Genomic DNA, 19,996 nt, shown 5'->3' with positions numbered 1-19,996 from the left:
TGTTCACAGAGCAATATGTAGCTGCACGTTCATATCGCCTCTGGTCATCTTCTTCAATTTGCATCGACAAAAAACACAAGCGAAAAACATCTCAGTGTGCACGGGCCTCAACAGATTAAAAGTTAATGGAAGTGTGCTAGAAAAGAACTTGATGATCAGAAAGAGAGTTAATCTATATCAGGGGTGGCCAACCCTGTTCCTGGAGAGCCACCTTCCTGCAGATTTCAGTTGCTACCCATATCAAACACACCTGAACCAATTAATTAGGACCTGAACACCACGTGATAATTACAAGCAGGTGTGTTTGATATGGGTTGCAACTGAAATCTGCAGGAAGGTGGCTCTCCAGGAACAGGGTTGGCCACCCATGATCTATATGTATCTATAACAGTATATCATAATATGACTTATTAAAGTATCCGTTGATAAAAAATACTATCACCATCATCTACAACTTATATAATAAGAACTTTTTAAATATAATGATAAATATTTCATTGCATTCTGTGGATATTGTACTTCATTATGTACCATAACAGTCATTGCATAGTTCAGTTGATAAGATTCTTGCAGATTAATTGTGAGAAAAATATGGTCAAAAATTTAAATAAACAAGTAAATGACTGGGTGAGAATGTGGTAAAATCTGAAAATGTGGTAATAATCAGGCAAAGGCTTTTCTTTTGAAAACTGTTTAGGAAAGTGGGTGGGCAGGTCAGTCGATTGGTCAGCCAGTCAGTCAACAGTGGCCTCTGGTGGATTTATGCAAGAGCCGCATACACAAGTGGCACTCATGAGAGAAACTTGAGATCTGAAAAAGCATACAAAGCGGGCTCTGGTGGATTCGCGAAAACAAAAACTGCAAAAAAGCATAGCTCCTGGGACATTTTGGCACTGTAGAAATGTATATAGGGGTATATTTTCAGAATGAGCCTGGCTTGGCTAAATTTCCTTATTTTTGTGGTTGTCTTGATTGTTCCTCTTTACTAAATTTTAATTTAATGATTTTCCCCAACACATTGATTCGAGTGTACTGTAATATGTTTGCGCTGTGATGGTCAGTTATTTTGTTAACATTAGTTCCAGTTTTGGCTTTGACACTGTCTAATCTAATTTATATGTACAAATATCTTACTGTAGAGGATCGTATAGAAAGTTTTAATTCAAAAGACAGGTCTGTAAGGTTTGTACTCCTTTCAATCACAAGTTGGTGTTAATGAAGGGTGGATTGTGTGTTGCTGTTTTTAAATTGTTAATGATCAAAATCTGAATTATGCCTGAACTGAATCTGAAAGAATCTATCTTTGTCTGAAGGATCTTCTGAACTTTGGGAACTTTATCTCCTGAAATTTACGAGGGGACAGCTTTAACTTCTTAAAAGTATTCTGCCATTCCTTTTTTGTTCTTGTCAAATAGGGACTTTTTCTGTCTCTTACGCTCATGCCTCAGATACACTGATTGGCTAATTGAACTTAGCCTTTCATGTTGCCGATGCTTGTACCTGAGCGATGAAACTTGACGGAAACTTTGAAGAAGAAAGTAAGCGCGTTAATCAGAGTATCTGTCAACTTCAAACAGCGTCACTGTATTACTGTTGCGCGGAGCTGAACGCAAACACACACATAGACACAAACACACATGCATACACACTTTAAAAAAACACTTGGACATGCATACACCCTCATCACGCCATTTTTAACAAGTCTTAGGATTTTAACACACGCAGACACACTTTGGCATAGCCAGAGCCTGTGGAAGTGAGAAAAATCTCTTTCATTAGTGTTGGCAGTTTGATGCTGCCTCTCGTACTGAAAATCTTTTATCAACAAAGTTCAGCATCCAGAAAGCCACTCTGCAATCATCAGTCTGCTAAAACTCAAGTGACTCCCTCAACCTTTGAAAAGTCACTTGGACATTTTGCCTCGACTCGTTCTCCTATAGTCCATTTATCTATTCCTTCTGGAAAAACGCTCTAACTTCGCTCTAAAACGCTTTGGACTGTTCTAGATTCTCGGGTGAAGAAGGTTGTGCTCTATAATCCCATACTGCTATTCTCCACTTTTATGGAACCTTATGAAAAGCTATTCTAACAAAGATAACCAAATAGGGGTCATGACAGAGGCTTTATTTGACTGGATTAATTGAATCAGTGAATCGTTTACTGGAGGCTCATTTATACATAGATTTTCTCAGAAAGGATCATTTGATCAATCATTTGAATCAATGAACTATGCTAACTGCAGACTCACTTTGACCTTTTTATTTGAATCAATGAGTCAATAACTGGAAACTCACTCTGACTGGATCATTTGAATCAGTGAACTGTTAGCTAGAGACTTGCTCTGATTTGATTATTTGAATCAGTGAGTCAATAGCTAGTCACTTGCTCTGACTGAATCATTTGAATCAATGAACTGTGAACTGGAGACTTGCTCTGACTTGATGATTTGAATAAGTTAATTGTTTACTGAAGACTTGCTCTTTTTGTTTTGTTTAAGGCTCGCTCTGACTAAACCATTTGAATCAGTGAGCCGTTAGCTGGAGACTTGTTCTGACTGGATCATTTTAATCAGTGAGTCAATAACTGTAGACTAGCTCTGACTGAATCTTTTAAATCAATGAACTGTTAACTGGAGACTCGCTCTGACTTGAATTGAATCAGTGAATTGTTTACTGGAAACTTGCTCTTACTGGATCATCTGAATCAGTGAATCTTGGACTGGAGATTTGCTCTGAAAAGATCATTTGCATGATCGTTTGAATGAGTGAACAATGTCAACTACAGACTCACTTTGACCTGATCATATAAATCAGTGAGTCGATAACTGGAAACTCACTCTGACTGGATCATTTCAATCAGTAAAATGTTAACTCGAGACTCACTCTTACTGGATTATTTGAATCAGTGAGTCTTGAACTGGAGATTTGCTCTGAAAGATCATTTAAACTATCATTGAGACTCGCTTTGACCTGATGATCTGAATCAATTAATTGTTTACTGGCGACTGACTTATATGATTGGAATCAGTGAACTGTTAACTTAAGACTCGTTCTGACCTGATGATCTGAATCAATTAATTGTTTACTGGAGACTGACTTATATGATTGGAATCAGTGAACTGCTAAATGGAGACTCACACTGCCCTGATGATTTGAATCAGTGAGTTGTTCACTGGAGACTGATCTGATCTGATTGTTTGAATCCGCAACAAATTAACTGGAGATTAATTAACTGACAGGGTTATTTGAATCAGTGAATTGTCTCAAGAACAGATGCAGTTCAGTCATTCCAATTCATTGTTCAATTGATTTTACATTTCAAAGAATCATTTTGTTCTTAAGTTGAGCGCAGTGATTGCAGCTGAACAAATGACAATTTACAAGTTCAAAATAACAAGAAACAACTTGTTTTAACGAGAGTGTAATGAAGAGGTAGTAAAAGTACTATATCATGGTTTTAGGGAAGTAAAAGTAAACACTTTCCAAAAAAATGAAGTGTTTATTGTTTAAAATTTCATACTTAATATGGTAACAGTAAAAATACTTAGAAATACACAACTGCATGATGTTTTAATGGTTCAAAAAACCTTTTACTGTATGTGTCAAACATTATGTGTATATTATTACTAATTATCCTACTAGTAACCATTTTAAACCATATTCAATATTAAATAAATACTGAACCAGTTGGAACTTAATTTGTAACTTGAATTTGATTTGAGTTTGTGTTGTAAATCTCTAAACAACTAATGCAGACTGTCTATTTTGATTCAACCGAATGATTTTACTGATAAGATCAACTCATTCTTTTAACTTGTCAGAATTACAAGTCTTTTACTCAGAAATTGAACATAAATATTCCCTGAAGTTATATTTACTATTGTAAATTGTGGCGGTTATTCTGCTATCTGAGTTTCTGACTTTGACAGGTCATGAACTTTAAAGATGTCAGAGAAAAGAATTGCTGCTGTTCAATACTATACTGTTTACTTTTTGCATTGCTTTGTCTTGTCATTAAAGTAGTGCACATTTGCATACAATTTAGAACATATTTCATGTTTAATAAACAATGAAATTAGTTTGCATTTGAACCAAATTCCAGGATCATCAACAAGCTGACTGTGTAGATGTTTTGATGGATTTTTTTTTATGGTCGTTATTAAATGGGATGCTATGATTGATTTAAAATTAATACATTTTGTCCTCCATGAATCCCATTGAATTCAAGAACAAAGCTCATTAATGCATCAAGCTCATAATCACAACTTTGTATCAAATGTGTCAAAGGCAATGTTTCCATCCAAAGTTGTAAAACGCTGTCATGTTAAGCTTGTGTTCAGATGCCTGGTGTTTGGGAGCGCAATTTGAAAGACAGTTCTGGGTGGCAATTTAACCAAATCATTTTGATGACAGCTCAGACATCTCAGATGACTAACTTTTCGGAGGGCTTGTGTTGAGATGAGTTTTCTGATGAGTAGTTATCATCAATTCAGTTTTTTTATGCTTCAAAACAAATTGTTTGATCAGTGGACATATATTATATAAAATAATATCCATTCTAGAATTGTATGTCTACCTTCCTTCCATCCATCCATCCATCCATCCATCCATCTATTCATCCATTCATTTATTTAATAAAACAAAATGTGCATGAACTATGTGAACTGCTGTAGAGATTTGAATAACATCTTGAAGTTTGGATTAATGCAAAGGCGTTGTATAGCTATAATGTAAACACAATATTAGAAGTGTTATTATACACATTATATAATAATCAAATGATTGCAATTCAACTTTTTTGTGCGTGTGCATTATGAAATTAAGTGTGTTTGCACTTTAATTTGTGCATCATTTTATATGGTCCATACGTCCATCTGTCCATCCATTTATTTAATATAACAAAGTTTATATGGAATATGTGGATTGCTGAGGAAAGCTGAATAACATCTTGAAGTTTGGCTTAATGCAAGACCAAACTTGATGAATAACATTGTGAATTTTGGTTTAAAGCATCATTTAATATGATATACTGTAAAATACCCACTCTAGGATTTTATGTACATCTTCCTTCCATCCATCTATCCATCCATCCATCCATCCATCCATCCATCCATCCATCCATCCATCCATCCATCCATCCATTTAATAACAAAATGTGGACTGCTGTAGAGATTTGAATAACATCTTGAAGTTTGATTTAATGCAAAGACATCACAGGGCTACAATGTGAACACGTTATTAGAAGTGTTATTATACACATTATTAGAAGAGATATATATATAACAACGCAGTAGCAATCAAATGAGAAAATGAGGCCACGACGGTGGTATTTGTAAGAATTATTCCTGTAAACGCAGTCTTGCAGCTAGATTGCATATATGAGAGGACGAGACACGGAGGCTCCCTTGGATTCCTGAGGCAGGTTGATTAAACGTGGGAGTTAATGAGGGCTTCCGGACGGAAGGGGGTCGGAGTGAGAACGCAGCCCGTCTGTCTGGGCGAGGGTCTGACAGGGTCAGGGCTAAGGTTTAGTGGTGAGTAAGACGGTAATTAATTTTAATATGTAACATAACTCGGCGCTAATGAAGAGAGAGGCTCAGATGCAAAGATAATAATCGGTGAGGGAGAGAGAGACTGAGAGTTCAAGCAAATTCTCGGAGCATAATGAACGCCTTTGACACCTGATGCGTGCGTATATGTGGGGTGTGTAAGATGATGTCATCAAGTGCCATCCAGACAGCAAGAGAAATTAACACTAGACAAATGTTTTTTTTTTTTTTGCAAAGATAATTTTTGCCTCGTTTATCACAGTGGTGACAGTCAACCTTGTCATAAAAAAGGGGAAATGATCTGATATTTTTACAGACTCATTGACCTCACTGCCAAATGCATTAATTCATCTTCATAGTCTTCATTTTGATATCTAGACAGTTATATCACCCTGTTATGTCACATCAAAACCCCTGCTGGATCTCTCACAGTGAGTGCCGTGGTGAAGGAGCAAACTCAATTTCGTTTGCCAGTGTAATATAATATTAAATAAAATCATCCGTAATAAAGGTCTTCTATTTTATCATCACTTAGACGTTACAGTGCATACATAATGCAATGAAAATGTAATCATTTTTTTACAAGCTCTAAAATTACATTTTCAAACTGGCAACATGCAGAGGCTTTTTTGTAGTGGCTTCTTTATATTTTCACATTTGCACCATTAAACTTTTGTATAAATACAGTTTCACACTTATAAAACATTTTCACATTTGCAATTATAGATGTATATATTGTGTATTACACTGCAAAAAGCGATTAGATGACGTAGAGAGTAAACTTGTTGCCTATAATTATTAATTAAACAATCAATGTGCTTAATAATAAAAGTTAAGTCAATGGGTTTACTGACTTTTTAAAAGTAAAATCAACTTGTTTTTTAGACAGTGTATTTACTAACTTTTTTTACTAGTTGCTTTTTACAGTGTATTCATTCTCTTGGAGTGTACAATGGAGGAATGTGTGACACTGTTTTGACTCATTAAAGGTGCAGTAGTTGATCTGCCAAAATGCTATCTATAATATCTTTGAAAGACAATTCCTCCCCTGCCATCCAAAGCCACGTTTTCTGATATCAGAACGTGCAGCTCTAAGATAGATCATATTAAAACCCACTATATCATGCCATTAGACAATTACAGCATTTTATAATACTACAATTCTGAATGAAAAACTGTAATATATCTGCCACATTTTCAGTTGAGTTGAAAGCAAAACTTGTGTGCAAAATGTCATGCATGCAAGGATCGTTGATCTCACTCTCTCACTTGCTTTGTCCTAAAGCAACTACTGTATGCTTAGTGGTTGGCTGGCGGCATGTAGGCATTACACTTATTACTAAGCCTACTTACATACATGCTATTTCAGACTGCATATTCAGAGTAGCATGGTAAACAATATAGGGAGCACATCACAGGTTGTCATTGTTCAAAGATGAACCAATGTGAATATAAAACCAACTGCAGCTTAGTAAAGCAGGCTAGGTGGAATAGAGATATTTACTTATGTTTTGTTGCCAAACTTGATAAAAATTGACATTATTAATGTTGTAAAAGGTCACATTGATCTTTCGCAGGAAAATTTTAGTGGCTGAACAACACATCTGTGCATATAACCCATTCATAAAACAACACAATCTACATCAGCTTTGCGTGACTAAAATACTTTTAAAACATAACATTACCTTTCTAAAAGAAATACTTCAGCCTTGGTGTCACGCTTTCTCCAGTGTGCAAAAGTAACTCCAATATTGATTTAGGATTTTATAAAGTTTTGATTCAGTATTTGTTTTTACCCAACCCAGGCTCATTTTGATTACGTATCGCTATATACATTTCTGGAAAGATCAAAATATGTCTCAGAAGCTACGTTTTTTTTGCAGTTTTTTTACTCACAAGTCCACCAGAGGCTGCTATAAATGCTTTTTCAGAACTCAAATTTCACTTACGAGTGACATTCACACCTGCTGTTTTCAAGTAAATCCACCAGAGGTGTGGTTGTCCAACCAATAATGTTTTAAAAAGCACAGATTTACCCGCCCACCCACTTCCTTAAACCCTACCACAGTATTTTAAAAAGCAATCAAGAAAATAAAAAGTCCCCTGATTTTTTTCCACGTTTTCAAATTTTACCACACTCTCACCCTGTTATTTACTTGTTTATATATTTTTTATATAAACTTGCCTGCTTTCTGGAACCGTTCTTCACCTGACTTAAAACCTCATCATTGCGGTCAACTCTGCTCTGTGTCTTAAGTCTACCATCGTACATGTCGTGCTACCAGACAAAGTGATAACAATGGGAAAGCCTTCCATACGGAAGTAGGCACTCTGCTGGTAAGTAAGAAATAGAATAACCCTGTAGTTCATTTTAAAGATGAAATGCAGCCATTCATACTTCTGGCTACATAATTTGCGATCATCAGAAATAAATATAGGGCTACGTTTTCAGAATGAGCCTATGTTGTTTTTACTGCTGTCACTCTCTTGTGTGCTTGTGAAAATGGCAGATGTACAAATCTACATTTGTTGACAGACAGTTTGGGCTACTTATCAGAATTGTGGGAATTGTCAGCCCGACAAATTTTAATTGGATGAACATTTTTTTGTTTTATTCTCTACCCAGAATATAAAAATACATATAAATGCATTTAGATAATTTACTTTAATCATTACTATTGGAATGTTAAGATACTTTCAACCAGCAAAACAAAAAAAAAAAATGTTTCTGAAGACAATAACCTGCTGCACCTTTAACACATTTATAAGCTTTTAATGAGTATAAATGCAAAAAGCATCACATGTGCACACTTAAATTGATGTTATTTAGCCTAGCAAACAGCATTGTTTAGTATGTAGTAAAATATAATATTTTGTATTCTTAAAATGACAAGCAATAAAACTATAAGTGAAAACACCCTAAAGCTACCAAGTTTCAGAAAAAGAAAAAGTTTCTTTAGTTACATTCATGTGTTGTTTTGCTAGAAATTAACACCAGAATAGCATCAAATCAGAATAATTTCTGAACATCTGTTTCCTCTTAGTTCTGTGACTATACTTAGTCTGTGACATACATTGCTTTTCTGCTCACACGACTTTGATTGCTTCTGTGCACTATTGTAGTGCTTTAATATCAGAAAAAACACTCTCTATGTGTGTTAATTTGTTAAGAAGTAGTTTGTGGAAGCAGTTTCGTAGCCGTGAGAGTCATTAACCACCTAAACTGTCTGCTTCCTTTGGTGAAGGATGGGGCTTTTTATAGTGGGATGTTTATCAGGATGAATCTGAAGTGACGATAAGAGCAAATAAACACACTCAGAAGGAGCCTTAATGACTTCATTAGACATTACAAATGAGGACAACAGAACTGCTGGCGGAGAGGTGAAAACATGTGGGATATTGCATGCATGAGGTGTTGTGAATGTGCCTTGCATTTCTTAGTCCATTGGGAACAACTGTCCCCACAAGTATAGCAATACCAGTAAATTTCGATCTTGTGGGGACAATTTTTAGCAAAACAGCTCATAAATCACAGGAAATTCATTATTTTTATAATGGAAAAATGCTAATTACAGTAAGTTTCCTGTGAGAGTTTGATTTATAGGAATAGGGTTGGTATAAACACTGACACTAACCCACATTCTAACCATATAAGTACATGTAATTCATTAATTCATTTGTTCATTTTCTTCTCGGCTTAGTCCCTTTATTAATCTGGGGCCGCCACAGCTGAATGAACCGGCAACTTATCCAGCATATGTTTTATGCAGCGGATGTCCTTCCAGCTGCAACCCATCACTGGGAAATAATTAATTAGTATTCATTAATTTATTTTCCCTTTGGCTTAGTCCCTTATTTATCAGGTGTCACCACTGCAGAATGAACCACCAACTATTCTGTATTATGTTTTATATACCTTTATATGGAGGAAACTCACGCAAACACGGGGAGAACATGCAAGCTCCACACAGAAATACCAATTGGCCCAGCCATTACTTGAACCGGCGACCTTTTTGCTGTGAAGCGACAATGCTAATCACTGAGCCACCGTGTCGCCCTTGATTAATATTACTCAGTAGTTAAATAAGTTACACTATAGCTGTGTCATCTCAAAATAAAGTGTAACCACAAGAAAATTGAAAAATAAAGAAGCTTTAAAATATATTCAAATAGAATTAATGAATTCAATTTAGTGAATTATGAATTCAACGAATTAAGTACTAAAAGAAATAATCTATACAGTAATGAATAATGAGCCTTGGTAATTTTATACTGGTAAAACAACTAGCAAATATCATTAATTATCTATTAAAATGGTCTGTGTGACTTGTTAGTTTAAGTAAAGAACACACTGTGATGTTTTGTGATGAGAAATTGATAAGAATTGTATTTATGTAGTCATTTATTTGTCATACTCACTTACTGTATATTCTGTAGTTACTGTCTGTCTATATCAGTGTTTTCCAACCTTGTTCTTGGAGGTGCATCAACAGTACATATTTTGGAAATCCCTTATCTGACCTATTCATTTGAGGTTTGGGAGTTCTTCTAATGTTCTGATGAGTTGATTGAGGTGTGTTTAATTAGGATGAGGTTGATGGTGTGTACTGTTGGTGTGCCTTCAGGAAGAGGGTTGGGAAACATTGGTGTATAGACCATTTTGAGGGATGTTAACAATAAGAATGGTCCTGACCTATTTCCTTTTTCACGTTTAATAGACGTCTAATAGACATCTAAAGTTAGACAGCTTGGCTAAACAAGGCTTAACTTGGGCTGTAAGTGAAAATCTAATAGAAATCTTAAGAATAGCCCAAAACTAGACTCGTCATCAAATAGACAGATTAGACAGACTTTATATGTGTAGTCATCTGTATATTTGATGATTAGTCTAACCCTACTGGTCCTACGCCACCTATCCCGCTCCGAGCTGGTATTGCACTAGCTACCTTCCGCATGGGAGTCGGTTGCTCTACCAAGGAGGCTAAAGACCATGGCCTCTAGCATATATCGCTAGAGCACCTTAAGAGGTCAGAGGAGTGAGGTTTACCTGCACAGCACTTACTAGCTGGCCTCCGTTATGCTGTGTTCACACCAGACGCGGAAAGCGCGTCAAGCGCGAGTCCTTTACATGTCAAGTCAAAGCAAACGTGTGAATAAACATCCTGCATCGCGATACGTGCGAATGGCGTGGCATGAATGATGCGAATTGTGCGGTGCGAATGGCGCAGCGCGAATTGAACGTTTTGCACGTTTGACATGCTTAACGCGCGTTTTGCGCAAATCGCTCAAGTTCAAAACTCTGAACCTAAGCGGACATTCGCATCGCGTTAACCAATCAGGAGTTTATGCTTGTGGGGGCATGATTTTAACGTACACCTGTTGTTGGTGTCCTGGGGGAAAATCCTCCAGCCGACACCGACAACAGTGCATCAAACTGGGCTCGGAAGCACCCCTAAAAGCCTCCATCATTCAGGTTAAGTTTCTGAGCTCATATAGAACTGGATGCACCTCTGAAAGGATCTAGTAGACTCAGACACGGCCCTAAATGTATCGAAATCTTTCACTAGACCATCTTTAGAGGTCAGAGGAGTGAGGTTTACCTGCACAGCAGTTACTAGCTGGCCTCCGTTACACTCACCCCCCTAAACCTCACTCCCATCTGGGTCACGGCACCAATGTAACCCCGCCGGTCCTACACCACCCAACCCGCTCTGAGCTGGGGTCAAACCTGTGTCCCTCTGCATGGGAGTCAGTTGCTTTACTGAGGAGGCTAAAGACAGTGGCCTCTAGCATCTGTCGTTAGAGCTTTTTTAGAGGTCAGAGGAGTGAGGTTTACCTGCACAGCACGTACTAGCTAGTCTCAGTTACACTAGTCTAGTTTTGGCCTATTCTTAGACATCTGTTAGATTTTCACTGACGGCCAAACTGATCATATTCAAATTTTAAGTGCATGTAATGAATTAAGAATGAATGTTAGCACCAAGATTTGTTGTTATAAAGCAGTTTTGACCAAACAAAACTTGAAAGCCTCATGAATTTACAAACAGAAAAGCATCTTCCTGGGATTTATGTTCACTGGCAGCACACTGTACATAGACATTAATTCCCATTTCACTCAGTTACACATTGGCCAAACAAATTAGTTACATAGACTTACAGAAAATAGCCAATAATAAGTCCAAATTGATCATATTTAGATTTTAAGTGAATTATATGTATTAAGAATGGCTATTAGCACAGAGGCTTGTTGTTAAAAGGAAATTTTGACCAATAAGAACTTGAAATCCTCACTGTAGGTTCACTGTCGGCATACATACAAAATAATATCAATTTTTTTTCAGATACAAGTTGATCAAACAAATTTCCTCCATAGACTAAAGACATATTGTGACTTTAATGAGTCCAAACAGATAATATTCTGATTTTTAGTGTATTGTATGAATTAAGAATGACTTTTAGCAACGAGATTTGTTGTTACAAAGCAGTTTTGGCCAAAAAGTACTTGAAAGCCCCATGAAATTACAAACAGAAACGCATCTACCTGGGATTTATGTTCACTGTCAGCATACAAATTAATTCCCATTCTCACTTCTGTGTTGTATGTATACAGCAAAATCATCCTTCACACACACATGAAAGCTAGAGAAATATTCTCAAGAGACCAAACCTACCGTTCCTCTTCAGTCATTAAAGATGCTACTAATCCATCTTATATCTCTCTTTCTTTCCATCCCTTATCTCTCGCTCTCGCACTCTCATCTCCGCACGCATGTGAAGTTGTCTAAAGTAGGCCGCTGAAAAAAAAAACTAACTTCTGTGGTAATTAAACTGCCTTTTTCCCGCTCAACGCTTTTGTGTTCGCATATTTAAATGTGACAGATATCAAGTAAATGAACAAGAAAGAGACGGAGAGAGAGAGCTAAAAGCTGTTTTAAGTGTCATGGGAGTGTGTAAAGAGTATTAGCTAATGTGTGTATTTGTGTGTAACGGCTCTGCAGCGAAACCTGGCGCTCCGGCTGCCATGCCAACACGGCTTTGAGTCTGCAGTGATGGCAAAGAGCCCGCCCTGGCGTCAAAGGCCCGTGTTTCAGACTGAGATGCACTGCTGTCATTTCCTCGGTGTGTGTGTGTGTTTGTGTGTGAATAATGCTAATCTAAGCAGAATTAACCTAAATAAGTGGGCTCTCTCATGTGAAATAATTAACAGTGGAGAAACATAAACGGTGAGTCGAAAAAAAAAGAAAGAATTATGCATTGTTTGTTATGTAAACACTTAAAAATGAATATGACTTTTTTTTTGTTTGGGTTTTTTAGCACACTATAAATAGGTGAGAGTAGAATATCAAACTTTAATTAATCAAGGTCATTTTAGTGGATGTTTTAAAAAGGAGGAAGGTCTTGAATTTACTGAATTTATTCATTCTCATGCTATCAAAGTCATATAAATTCATGGTGCAGTGGAAAAAGAATTAATGACTCCCATGAGCTCGGAGGACTGCATCCATTCATATCCGAATGACTCAAATCATTTATTTATAAAGTCATCTGGAATGGCAAAGAAAGCATTCTTGCAGGACTGTTAGAGTTCATCAAGATTCACTGGATTCATCTTCAATGCCTCCTCCATCTTATTCCACACATGCTCAATAATGTTCATTTCTGATGACTGGGCTGGCCAGTCTTGAAGCACCTTGACCTTTTTTGCTTTCAGGACCTTTAGTGTGGAGGCTGAAGTTTGAAAAGGAAGCTATCCTGCTGAATAGTTTGCCCTCCCCTGTGGTTTGTAATGTAATGGGCAGCACAAATGTCTTGATACCTTAGGCTGTTGATGTTGCCATCCACTCTGCAGATCTCCCATACACCCCATACTGAATGTAAGCCCAAACCATGATTTTTCCTTCACCAAACTTGACTGATTTCTGTGGGAATCTTGGGTCCATGCAGGTTCCACTAGATCTCCTGCAGTATTTCAGATGATTAGGATGCAGTTCAACAGATGATTCATCAGAAAAATCTACCTTCTGCCACAAAAGATCAACTAGAAGTCAAGTTATTATTTGATGCTTTACATCTAGGATCAACAACAAGACTTATGTCAGGTAGAGTAGTTTTACAATATATTTTTATTTTTATTTGTTTTTTAAATGTACACTAATAAAAACAATGTCGAGATATAAAACTTAGGAAACAGAAGCTATGGAACTATGATATGCAATCCTTTATACGCTGTAAAAAATACAGGGTTTCACACAACTCATTCATGTTGTCACAACTATACTAAGTTAACCTAACAAACTTAAATAGATTGAACCTAAAACAAGCTATCCCCACAAAAAGGGGTATTCAGCTTTTTTTAAATAAGTAGTTTGAACAAGCAGTAATTTAAATCGAAATGATGTTTGTAATATAATAGAGCAGACAAAAGACGGCTCACAAGTTGATGGTATGATTGACAAACTAAACCTTCCTGTGGTGTTCGAGTGAAATTAGACCGATTTACAACTTAAATCACTCATAAATACTGTGTTTTACATCTGATTGCCTCAAGGCCTTATGATATCCTCCACACTGTGCATTTGAACATATAAAAGTAATGATTATCTCTTTCATTGAATTTTGAGTGTTTTAACCTTGTTACACTTGTGGTGTTCAGTGAAGAATTAAAAACCATGAGAGAAACCAGGCTCAGGTGGGCACGACCATTTCTCCTATGGTCAAATGTCTTGTGCAGAGCTGCAGTCCAGGTGCTGCGTGAAACATATGCTGGATAAGTTGGCGGTTCATTCCGCTGTGGCAACCCCAGATTAATTAAGGGACTAAACCAAAAATGAGTTGTAAAATGAGCATATTTCCAAAAAAGTTAAGTTTCTTTTAAGATTCCCCTAAAGAGATGGAAAAAAAAAATATAGAACCTAAATAGTTTTATTTGTCTTATCAAAGATTTGTCAAAAAAAATAATTTTACTGTAAAAACTGTACCAAAAATGTCATATATGCTTTTCAAAATTGGCAGCAAAAAAAGTTGGCCTTGTATGTTGGCATTCTAGCTCTACAAACGTAAATATTTTTTACCAAACTATTTAAAGCATCCATGCAAGAACAGAATGTCACTTACTGACTATACAGCTTCAGTACCTTTTTCCCCCCAAAATCCAACCTTAAAGGCTGAAAACTGTCTCTGTAGGTAAACTCATGGCCGAGATGCAAAGAACATTATCTTGCCAGTTTGCTCAGGGCAGGGAACTTATGAACACGACCACTGCAGAACTTGTTGTTCACTTAACGTTCAAGCACAAACACACTGTCAAAGATGTCAGGAGCTGTTGGCAATTGTCAGACTGCCAGAACTACTGTATGCTTACTGTTGCTGGGTTTTATTTGGAAACTGTGTCCATTTGGCCAATCAGCAGTTTAAATGCACAAAAGACGACCTATCAGAATCATCTCAGAGGCCAAGATGAGTATATTTAATGTATGTGTTAGTCATGTCACATGGACATGAAAAGTATGATGGTGATGAGAATAATAATATTCATTTTAACATAATATGATGTTGGAAGAAATGTACATTTTTAGTGTCGGTAAAAACTTTAAGTTGCTGCATATAAACTTATTAAATATTTCAAACGAAGTGCATCATTATTCTAACCCAAACTTTGATTAAATATGGTCAAACCTAATTGATGGGATTTTATAATAATACATTTTATACTCCAAATGGTTGGACACTGCTGGAAGAGTGTTGTTTTAATGCAATTTGATACCGCACGCCATATAGGAAAAAAAAAATACGCATTTGGCGATGCAGGTGTCTGAGGTCCTTCACTGACTCAGTAGGTGCAGAGAATAGTGTCAAACAGTGTGTGTATAGACTATTCTGTCACAAAATCTGCTGAAAATCCTACACGACAGTAATTGTTTGATTTAGGGTGTTTGCTTGTCTGTACTGCACTTCAGTAACTAAAATCGGCATACTCCACATGTTTTAATTCCATTTCTGTTTAGTTCAATTATGACTGTATTGGATTAAGGTAATCAAAAATTGATGTTTACATGAAAGACTTTTAATCAAGGCATTGTCTTAATCAATAAAATTTGAATATGGGTGTATATGTAAACGTACTCAGTGTTACATGCCTCAGATCCTGCCTGAAACCTGAAAAGGTCAACATGCTCATGTTTATTAGTGAGAAATTAGAGTAAATTCATATTCATATAGTGACTGACAAGACTAATCAGAGTATTGTCTTAATAATATTAAATCAGATTATTGGTGTCCATGTAAACGCAGTGATAACTTTAAGCAATGGCATGCCCTTCTTATTGTTTCCATTGGGTTCTTGTTCCTGTTTTCCTTTCATTCAGTATCAGGATTCAGATCTGTTCCAGAGAGAGATAAATTAAGTGAACTCTTCTCTGCTCTAGTATTTAGAGATGCACACACACACACACACACACACACACACACACACACGCACGCACACACACACACACACAAACACACACACACACATTATCAGCTGTTCTGTTAAGCACTGAAAACCTTCTTTTACTTTCATGCGCACACACACTGTTAGAGGAAATTGTAATAAAAGCTCTTTTAATGCAGAAGGTTAAGTGCTTTTCTGTTTAACTGAACATGCTAATGTGGAGGACAAGCTCTCACTTTAATGTGAATATACACAAGTGTTAGGCAATTCGCTGTTTGCACACAGTGTTAATGGTACAGTAATGCACACACAGCGCCAGCACATACATACATTAACAAAGGTAAAATTGCAGCGCTCTGGTCACTATTCACACACACACACACACACACACACACACACACACACACACATTCATGCTGCCTTTTTAAATACATGTATATATAGATTATATAGTCAAAGCGTTTGAATTATATTTACTTGTTTTGCAGTTTTTGTTGTTATTTTAGGTAATTAGTTGCTGAACATGCTCAGTGACATCTGATTAATGAAGCAGGATGTAATAAATCAGTGGTTAGTACTGTCGCCTAAAGGCTGATTTATACTTCTGCGTCAAACACCGGCGTATGCTACGTCGCTGACGCATAGCCCTTCGCCGTGGCCATCGCCGTCACTGACGTGCACCTCTCAAAAAATGTAACTACACGTCACAACGATGCGTAGCGTAAGCTCTGTGATTGGTCGGCTTGGTAGCGCTGACGAGTCTGGGCGGGACCGAGAGCTGCGCGAGCGATTGTTTACAAGTGTGGAGTACCGTGAAGGAGCTCCGGATGGAAAGTTTTGTTTTGGGTTTACCTCATAGTTAAAGTTGTTGCACGTCCGCCAGTTCCTGCCTCAAAATGAGCGAGTTTGAGCCACTTGTACATCCCGGAAGTGTTCAGGAAAAGAAAAATAGTAGCGAAGAAACTCGACACAGAGGAACATTTACACCTCACTGCCAACTAGCGTTTCGGAAGTGTTAATGCAGACCAACAGAGACAGCGCGCAGAAGTATAAATGCACAGCCACGCGCGTTGCATGCGCTGTTGGTCACGCCGGTCACCTGACGCAGAAGTATAAATCAGGCTTAAGAGCAAAAAGGTTGCTGGTTTGAGCCTAGGCTGGGTCAGTTGGCATTTCAGTGTGGAGTTTGCATATTCTCCTTATGTTCGGGTTTCCACCAGGTGCTCTTGTTTCCCCCAAAGTCCAAAAACATGTGCAATAGGTGAATTGAATAAAGTAAATTAGCCGTAGTGTATGAGTGTGAATAAGTGTGTATGAATGTTTTCCAGTCGTGGGTTGCCGCTAAAAGGGCATCCACTGTGTAAAACATATGCTGGATAAGTTGCTGTTGGAAGGAAAATATGAATATGAATGAACAACATATTTTTTTTCACAATTTTTTATTTATTTAAATTTTTTTTACTTTATTTTTACTTTAAACAAGAAAATTTACATTTTGTCTCTTCAAGAGTAATATACAATACTGTAAACAGTAATGTACAAAATAGTGCAAAAAAGTAACAAATATAATTTAATTTATGTTTTGATTAAACTGTAACGAATAGAATAGAGTAGAAATACATATTTTCAAATGTGACAGGGTTATTATGGTCAACAAATTTGATCTGAGACAGATCTTCATCTGTTTGAAAGCACACGAGCTGCAAATCCTCTCAACGAAAGCACATTTTCCCACAACGCAGGCAATTAAAAAAAAAAAACGTGCTGCATCTTCACAGCGCAAACAATTAATAAAACGCGCTGCACTTTCACACAACGCAAACATTTTATGAAAGCGCAAAGCTTTTTCTCACAACACAACAGAAATGTTTCAAGGAGACCCTAAATCATGACAGACAGACCCAGCTATTTAGGTTATAGTTGTTTAGGCCAATAAATACTGAAGACACGGGAACCGGGATATTAAAATAAACAAACAAAATACTCACCTTTAAAGATCACCTACAACTGCACTGAGCAAAAGTCACCGCACAGCTGTGTCCATTACGTTTTTGGTCCACTTGAAACATTTCCGCTGTGTTCCGATCTTTTTGTGTAGTGAGAAAATGAAGCGCGTTTTCATAAAATGTTTGCATTGTGAAAAAATGCAGCACATTTTTTTAAAAATGTGTTTGCTTTGTGACTATTTTTTAAAAATTGTAGCACGTTAATCTCTCTCGTCTACCATAGTTTTCACCTAATTTTAAGTTTTATATAATTTCAGATGGGGCGGCAAGGTGGCTCAGTCGTTATGCCTGGCGCCTCACAGCAAGAAGGTCACTGGTTCGAGTCCCAGCTGGGCCAGTTGGGCATTTCTTTGTGGAGTTTGCATGTTCTACCCATGATTACGTGGGTTTCCTCGAGTGCTCTGGTTTCCCTCACAGTCCAAAGACATGTGCTAAAAATGAACTGAATAAACTAAATTGGCCGTAGTCTATAACTGTGAATGTAAAAGTGTATGGGTGTTTCCCTGTACTCGGATGCAGTTGGAAGGGCATCCGCTATGTAAAACATATGCTGTATAAGTTGGTTCATTCCACTGTGGCGACCCCTGATTAATAAGGAAATAAGCCGAAAGAAAATAAATAAATAAATAAATAAATGATAGAATGAATGAATGAATGAATGAATGAATGAATGAATGAATGAATGAATAAATGAATGAATGAATGAAATTTTAAATTCTTATAATTTTACTCTCCTAGGGCTTAAATTTAATATAACTAAAATAATAAATTTCTAATAAATAAAATTACATTTTTGTTTATTTTGAACAAAGTCAAGTGTAACATTAATTAAAAATATGATTGAAGATATCCACAGACATTATTTCATATTAATTCAATAAATTGTGTTTTGTAAACAGCACTATGCTAAAACTGTTTGATTGAACTCAGTTATTCATTTTTCAGGTTGTACTACTGAAATTTTCTTGAATCTCTATTTGCTATTAATTGAACACAGTTGCTCAATCTATCTCATCTGTTTCCATCACTCTTTCACTGTCTCTTCTCCAACTCTCCTGTACCTTTTTCTACTTAAGGCCTCAGGCTCACAATCCCAGATCACACTATTGACATTTACCTGACCGAGAGCGAGGAGGACAGAAGATAGCAGAGAGGAACACCTACAGCCCCGGGGAGAGGGTTTGTGGGAATCATTTGGTGAGGAGCTGCTCGATAAAGAGCCTCTGACATTTGGACCGGTGCTCAGATCGGCCTGGCCGTATACGCAGCTGCCCTAGAGCATGCTGGGAGGAAGAGAGATTCTCCTGTGATCCTGTGTTTGAGTCTCTATTATCCTGTTCACTTTTTTTAACTTTCTCTTTCTCTGGCCTACTTACATTTGAACCTATATTATATTAAACTGCTTTAAAACAGCTTACATAACCTATACAATTTAGTTAGAACATGATTATTTTAGTTTATAGGCTACAATTAAAGAAAAACATATGTTGTCATCATGACAATTTTTTATTTCAGTGTAGAATGGCCATGGCTGACCATTCACTCGTAAGACATCATATTGCCACTTCACATTTACATTTTTAAAGCTTCTATTCATTTATTAGAATTAAGCTTTGAAAGACTGTCAATATGTGTATTGAAATCATTACCCTACAATTGTTATATGTTTGGTAATACAGCCTATAAATGTGTGTAAGTTCAATTCATTTTATTTCAGCTTTATTTGTATAGCGCTTTTACAATGTAGATTGTGTCAAAGCAGCTTCACATAATTGGTCATAGTAACTGGAACAGTGTAGTTCAGTTTTTAGTGTTTAAGTTCAGTTCAGTTCAGTTTAGCTCAGTTCAGTGTGATTTAATCATTACTGAGAGTTCAAACACTGAAGAGCAAATTCATCGATGCGTAGCTCTACCAATCCTGAACCATGCGAGCCAGTGGCGACAGCGGAGAGGGAAAAAAACTTCACCTGATGAGAGTGAAGAAAAAAAAAACCTTGAGAGAACCAGACTCAG

At 36.8% G+C, this 19,996-nt stretch overlaps 1 protein-coding gene across 1 annotated transcript in view; it reads left to right on the top strand.

Moving 5' to 3' along the window:
• LOC141384915 (uncharacterized) overlaps positions 1-19,688 on the top strand; it is a 547,599-nt gene extending 527,911 nt beyond the window's left edge. Inside the window, exon 10 of the transcript XR_015476321.1 lies at positions 19,060-19,688. The gene's annotated coding sequence lies outside the window, so the exon portion shown is untranslated. The remainder of the gene's footprint in view (positions 1-19,059) is intronic.
• The last annotated feature ends 308 nt before the right edge of the window (positions 19,689-19,996 follow it).

Source organism: Danio rerio, chromosome 1 (assembly GCF_052040795.2).
Source record: "Danio rerio strain M-AB ecotype USA chromosome 1, GRCz13ab, whole genome shotgun sequence".
NCBI classification, from domain to species: domain Eukaryota; kingdom Metazoa; phylum Chordata; class Actinopteri; order Cypriniformes; family Danionidae; genus Danio; species Danio rerio.
Note: the sequence above shows the minus strand (reverse complement) of the source record. Positions and strands in the feature narration are given on the sequence as shown.